At 45.6% G+C, this 6869-nt stretch overlaps 2 non-coding genes across 2 annotated transcripts; both read left to right on the forward strand.

The window, feature by feature from the left end:
• The first annotated feature begins 4353 nt into the window (after positions 1 to 4353).
• TRNAR-UCG (transfer RNA arginine (anticodon UCG)) lies at positions 4354 to 4426 on the forward strand. The gene has a single exon. It is a non-coding gene; the product is annotated as a tRNA-Arg (tRNA).
• Positions 4427 to 6507: 2081 nt separating this feature from the next.
• TRNAR-UCG (transfer RNA arginine (anticodon UCG)) lies at positions 6508 to 6580 on the forward strand. Its single transcript has one exon. It is a non-coding gene; the product is annotated as a tRNA-Arg (tRNA).
• The last annotated feature ends 289 nt before the right edge of the window (positions 6581 to 6869 follow it).

A 6869-nucleotide genomic window follows, 5' to 3' on the forward strand; every position in this document is an offset into this window, starting at 1 on the left:
ATGGCGACCCGGACCATCTTTCGGCGAGTCTGCTCAGCGACGGAGTCGGATGTTGATAATCAACTTGCTCTATCGCTTTAACGAAGCGAATCATGCGATTTCCTGCGATGCCGCAGCGGTCAAGACAATGTTACCAGGTGCAACAGGCCGCGTCACCGCAGCATGGTAACTATATATTGATTGCTACGAGAGATGCCTATGCCACGAGCACGGACCGCCCATGTGTTGCATTGCAATTGTGGTAAACTGTAGATTACGGCGCAGTGCATGTTAATGTATAGTGAGCGTTTAGAACTGTGTCTTTAGCGCGCGCATATATATTCCATGATGACAATACGTGCACTTCAAAGTTTTTTGTTTTTGTTTTTGTTTTCTCCTACGTAACTTCTCCTACGTATTCGTTAGGCATGGAAGTACAAAACCGGGACTTAGACTCGAAGCTGGAATGTTATACGCACGCGTTATATGCTCCAGATTCGTTCCCTGGAGAATCGCATTTAGGCCTTTAGCGCCTCCCGAAACGGTTCACGAAAAAAAAAAAAAATACGCATTGGAGGCCGCATAAATTGGTGGGCGGGGCCATTTCACCTAATAAAATATTCTAGTTTGCGTTGTCTCCAGGGGAAGCGGGCTGCGAGTGTCTTGTCTGAAGGGTTTCTTGCGTGTGCGGGCCGAACGCTCGCCGCCAGCGACAGCGTGGTTGAACGTTACAAGGGAATGTACAGTAAAGTCTCTGCACAAGTGACAATGGCACACATAAACGGTTTGCGGCAAGTTCTCGAGACGCCGCCAGACTGTCGCACAACTTTGGCACGCACGCAGTAGTATCGAGTGCAAATGAATTGTGCCGGATGTAAAACTAGATTGTTTATTGCTTGTCTTTGCAATAATGCCGTCCCAAGCTGTGCGGTGAACTCGAGCTTTTCGGGATGGCGGCCCTTAAGGGATAACACTGTATTTGTTTTATTTAATAATAAAAAAGAACAAGGCACAAGGCAAGCGAAAAATTCCGCAAGTGCCCACTTCCACACATATCGTTCGACCCAATCAAGATGCCGGACCTCGGACTAAAGAGGTGACAACATGCACACTGGTGCCACTACCCATGCCGCTCTCCGTCCGTCGAATGATCCAAGCTTTCGGAGCACGTATCTCGATTTTGAGAGAGTTGAAGGCCGCAGGTCGGCCATCTTGGTTGAGGATAAGTGTCGCGATGGAATGCAGTGACTGTACTCTCTTATGGATCATTCAAGGGTCATCGGCGTAGTGAGTAATCATCGAAAATATCTGGTGTATAGGCGAAAGCACGCAAAGGGAGTGGAGGAGGAGAATGTCACAAAGTGGGAAAAGCGTAGAGCTGGGCGCAGCTTGAGACTTGCGTTTGCTGTAGGGCTAGTTGGTACATGACTAGAAGGGGTTTGAGGCACAAAATAAGACACTAAGCGTAGTTGCGATCGTAGCTGATTTAATTAACCGACGCTTCAATTCATATAGATAAGCTTATACGTATAAGCTGCAGATATGCGCATAACAATATGAGTTACCTAAACGTGTTGACAATAAATTGTACCTGATTGCAGAGGAAATAGAACTGTTTGGCGTAGGGGCGAAGTCACGCCACTGTTTTCCTAGTCCATTTTTCCCCCTTCTACTGGTGTAGTGCTCGGTTCACATCGAAGTTTCTCAACAGAGCTTCCGCTTTCGAAGCCAGCAGTAACGTTGGAAAGCCTGCCTACATGAGTCGAGATATACTCGCCGTGGTGGCTAAGTGGCCATGGCGTTGCTTTTCTCTGCGCGAGGTGACGGGTACAAATCCCAGCCACGGCGCGGCGCGGCCCGTGACAGTGCATTGGGCACACATTAAAGAACCCGAGGTAGTTAAAATACCGAGTCCCCCACTACAGCGTGTCTCATAATCGCATTTTCGTTCTGGCATGTAAAACCTCAGAATTTAACTTTTTAAGGAAGGTGAGGCTCTCCTGAACGGCGAGTAAGCCTTTTTCGCTTACGACGGCGGCGCCTTTTTCAAACGTCGTTTTTCTCGACGCCTTTTTTTTCCCATTAGTCAAAAACTTTCGGCCTGCGCCCACTTCGCCAGTCTCTCACGCGACATCCCAAAACCGCGAGGACTCACTGCGTCAAAGGGACGTGTGCGCGTTAAAGATGCAACATGGCGAACCAAACTTAAATATTTCCTGAATAGGCAGAGACTAGACCGTTCCGAAACGAACAAAAAATGACTGCCCGCCGATTACTCTGGCACTGGCTACTCGGAGCTGCACGGGAGCTTGGATTTGTTTGCGTGTCAGTGTAAGCTTATTGAGCCCTTTGGCAGTATACGACATCACTCTGCCAACTCTCCTTCTCTGAGAATCTGCGTCATCGGCGTTTTTATCCTTCAGTTGCATGGTGCGGAAATTTTGTACGAACCACTGCAACTTAAGCAAAGGGAAGCGGACCAATCGCAGAAGCCGGCACCACCCTCCTCATCCGGTTATCTACTTTCCCTGCCTCGGCTCGACCCTGTCGAAACCCTTTCCACTTGAGCTCCTCGCCTCTTGTCAGCCAATCAAATACGAAAAACCGCTCAATGCAGGCAAAGCCATTCGCTTTAAAAACAAACAAATGTGATCCCCTAGAAATGAGGGGAGTTTTTCATTGGGCTCTTGAAACAACCCGGCTCGTTATAGCCCAATGCTTACATCGGTGGTTACGTATATTCGACGTCAAGAGCCTAGAATAAAAACAGGTTCGATAGTTTTACGTTATAGGGCACCAGTTTTCCTCCTCAGTAAAAATAAAGGGGCTAGCTACCTCGGGGCATACGATTGTTCCGGCGAAAACGCCTCTCGCCTCTGTCGTCTGCTGCGCACAAGCTGTTTGCGTCATTCGCCAGTATTGTTAATGTAATATGGTATACAGAAAACAACGAGCTTCTTTCCCATCTTGAGACAGCATACGCAACCGAGCAGTGCTGAAGAGCGCACGTTACAAGCCGAGTATTTTGCTGCATTGAGTACCGTAAATGACTCAGGCCGACTCGCTTGGCTGAGAAGCAGACGAACATCACCGATAGTGACGTGCTCGCCACAGGTTGGAGGATGGTTTACGGCACACACTTTAGGTCGAGAGAGGAAGTGAACCGGCATAAAAAAAAGTAACAGCAAATGAAAAAGCAGCAGTTTTGCCTAGCGTCTCTCGGTTGTGTAATCTTCCTTCGTGTAAATGCATTTTACTCCGTTATTGCTAGTAATGCTTGGCCTTTCCGGCGAAATTGCAACCTCTCTCTTCTTTTTCTTTTTTTTTACTGTGAGTTGGAGTATAAGCTCTGCTGCGCATGGCTGCTATGGATTGTCATTTCGAGTGAATGCGCCTTGACCTCATTTCGGTTGATGAGTAAATTACACAATGTAAAAATGTTTACACCGTTTAGGGCATTTTCTTGTCACACTGGCAACACCCTTACCATTAGGGCCTCACAGAAATGTATGGAGGCCGACAACGGGGCTCTAACTAGACGTGCCATAATAAAAGACGTAGTAAAAACAATGTAATCATTCCGACAACCTTGGGCGCACAGAAATATCGACAATATAATTTCGCAGGGAGAGATATGAAACTCTCCTCCCCCCCCCTCCCCTTCCTTGGTGAAGCTTAGGGAATGGGGGGCGGGGCATCCCTGCATCGTTCTAATTGACGCTTAGGTTTTTTTTCTATATATCCCTTCTTTTTATTCATTTAGGCATTATGATGACATTGTATATAATGTGTATCTGCATGGAACATTGAGGACCACGAAGTTGTCACCTTTCATTTTTGGTATTGTCATCTTTATCGATGTTACCCTCGTTGTTGTCATCTAAACATATTTCTAACCATATTTCCAAATGTATTCTAAAAGGTCTCTAAGCATATTCACTGATGAGCAAGCGGCGCCGGAACTCTTGCTAGCGCGCTAAGTGTCTGACTAATGGAGGAATGTAGGAACATGTTTGGAGTGGATTGTGGCGTGAGGAATAACACAAAAGGGTCTACAGCTAAACTTAGAATTATATCGGGGTCACCAATATAAGCGCCAAACCACTTTTACGTTCCTTTTTTTTCTTTGTGCAACCAATGGCGTTTAATTATTTCAAGGCTTTCAATGCGCGTACCACTCTTCCACACGCAACGTGCATGTACTAATGCTACGCACGTTGAAGAGGATGAGTAATCAAGTAAAGTGATCTAGCTGCTTAAGAGTTTTATTTACGACGGAAGTGTAGTTACGGACGCAAATATTATAGATATCTAAAATGCCGAGGAGCAAGGCACTCCACAGCTTGGTGACACCTGCTCCGTTTGGCATCCGTGGTCCGCGTGGCCTAATGGATAAGGCGTCTGACTTCGGATCAGAAGATTGCAGGTTCGAGTCCTGTCGCGGACGTCACACTTTTTTTTATTTCTAATTGTTCGAAGTAGATTTTTTTTTCTTATGTGCTCTTGTCTGCATTCCTAGAGCTGTAGGAGAGTTGCACAATGAAGAAAATATTTAATCTCAGCGTGCACTTCCAGGGATCTAAATTTAGGCCGAGCGATGCAAAAGCGACAATAACGAATGAAGCTTGTCACGCAATGAAACAGGATGAGATGCGTTATAACAGGCCGCCAGCTCGATCACCGGCCACATTGTATTGCCTCTTTTTTTTTTTTGTTCTGCTGCTCAGCCTCGCCCTCTAAGATCAATTATGCATGGGCCGTCCAGCGGGCCGAGGATGCCGCCAGGACCCTAGAACACCTGGCCGTCACCTAGGCGGGGCCTTTGGCCCTCCCCACCAACTCGCAGGGCACACAATAAAGTTCTTTCCTTCTCCTCCTCCTGCGTGTGATAACCCAGAGAGACCGGACGCTCGCAGTGCCGCGCCGAAAAAAAAAAAAAAAGAAGCGATGAAGGTTGTCAATATGTATTTGTCTCGCAGTTATCTCTCACATGGTTTCGTACCGCATACTTCCTTCACATATCGTTTTGTCCCGCATAATTTCGTCCGGCATACCTTTGTCCTGCATACAACGCCTGTTTAATTTTCGTTCGACACATCTTTGTGGCGTGAGATTTGTTCCGCATATTATTATCGTTCGTACCTTCGTCCTGAGTAAGTTTGTACCGCATAACTTCGTCCCGCATGCCATGCCTACTTGTTTTCGTGTCGCCCATTTCTGCTGCGCGAGAATGTTCTGCCACACAGTTCAGTCTCATATAGTTTGTCCCACATAAATTTGCGGGCCATGCCACTTATGCGCCATGCTCTTTTCAGACGTTTCGGATATTCAGATTTATTGCATTGATCTTGTAGTTGCGCAAATTCCACAGAAGTATCATGATGGCGTGTCCCAAAGATAAAAACTGTCAGGGGGACATCAATAATAAGATGTGTAAATAATGTTAAATTTCAACATGCAGCGGTAAGTTGCTTACATACACTATACCTAATTTGAACAGAGCATTTTATACAGCGATTGGGAAGTTAACTCCATTCTTTCTCCATGCACATTTCTTTCGTTATTTTTTTTTTATTTTTTGTCTGTGAGTACGTCGCAATTAAGTGACTTAGTTCTCGCCATTTTCCCGGAGTCCGGGACCCAGAGGGCGTCACCCGGGATCCGGGGAAGAGAAGCGCTCACTTTGTTTGTACAAATATAATTTCCTTTGAACATTCTCCTTTGTCACAGTGGGTAATTCTGTTGCCTAAACTATGCAGCCCGGAACATCCCCCCCCCCCCCGCTCCCCTCTCATGGAGAAGCTCAAGGATGGAGGGATAAGGGGCATCCCTGGGCCATTTTAATTGACGCTTATGTTTTTTTTTCATAAATCTCTTCATTTTTACTCCTTTAGGCATTATGACGACATTTTAGATACTGTATAAATGCACAGAACACTCAGCACCACAAAGTTTTCACCTTTCGTTGTCGGTATTGTCATCTTTATTGGTATTGCCCTTCTTGTTGTCACCTAAACATATTTCTAAACATTATTCTAAACGAATTCGAAAGGGTCCCTAAACATATTTATTGATGGGCAAGGGACGCAGGACTTCTTGCTAGAGCGCTAAGTGTCTGACGAATGGGAAAGTTTAGGAAAATGTTTGGAATGGACGGCGTTGTGAGGAATAACACAAAAGGGCCTGCGGATAAATTTAGAACGATATCGGGCTCACCAATATAAGCCCCAAATGACTTTTATGTTGTTTTTTCGTGCAAGAAATGGAGTCTAATTACTACAGGACTTCCAGTACGTGTAACGCTCTTCCACACGTGATGCGCTACTAATCCTACTAATCCTATGTACTAATCCTATGTACTAATCCTATGCACGTTGAGAAGGATCAGTAATCAAGTGAAGCAAGCAAGCTGCTTACGAATTTTAAATACGACGGAAGTCTAGTTAAGTATACAAATAGAAAAATCCAAAATGCCGAGGAGCAAGGCATTCAACAGCTTGGTGATACTTATTCCGCCCCGCAGACGTGGTCCGCGTGGCCTAATGGATAAGGCGTCTGACTTCGGATCAGAAGATTGCAGGTTCGAGTCCTGTCGCGGACGTCACACTTTCTTTTATTGCTAATTGTTCGAAGTAGATTTTTTCTTTTTTTTTCTTTTATGCTCTTTGTCTGCTTTTCTAGAGCTGTACCAGAGTTGCACAATGAAGATGGTGTTTGATGTCAGTATGCATTTGAAGAGATCTAAATTTAAGCCGAGCGATGCAGAAGCGAAAATAACCAATGAAGCTTATCACACAATGCAACAGGACGAGATATGTTATAACAGGTCGCCAACTCAATCAGCGGCGACATTCTATTGCTCTGTCATTATGTTTTTTTTTCTTCTGCAT

This window comes from Dermacentor albipictus, chromosome 2 (assembly GCF_038994185.2).
Source record: "Dermacentor albipictus isolate Rhodes 1998 colony chromosome 2, USDA_Dalb.pri_finalv2, whole genome shotgun sequence".
NCBI lineage: Eukaryota > Metazoa > Arthropoda > Arachnida > Ixodida > Ixodidae > Dermacentor > Dermacentor albipictus.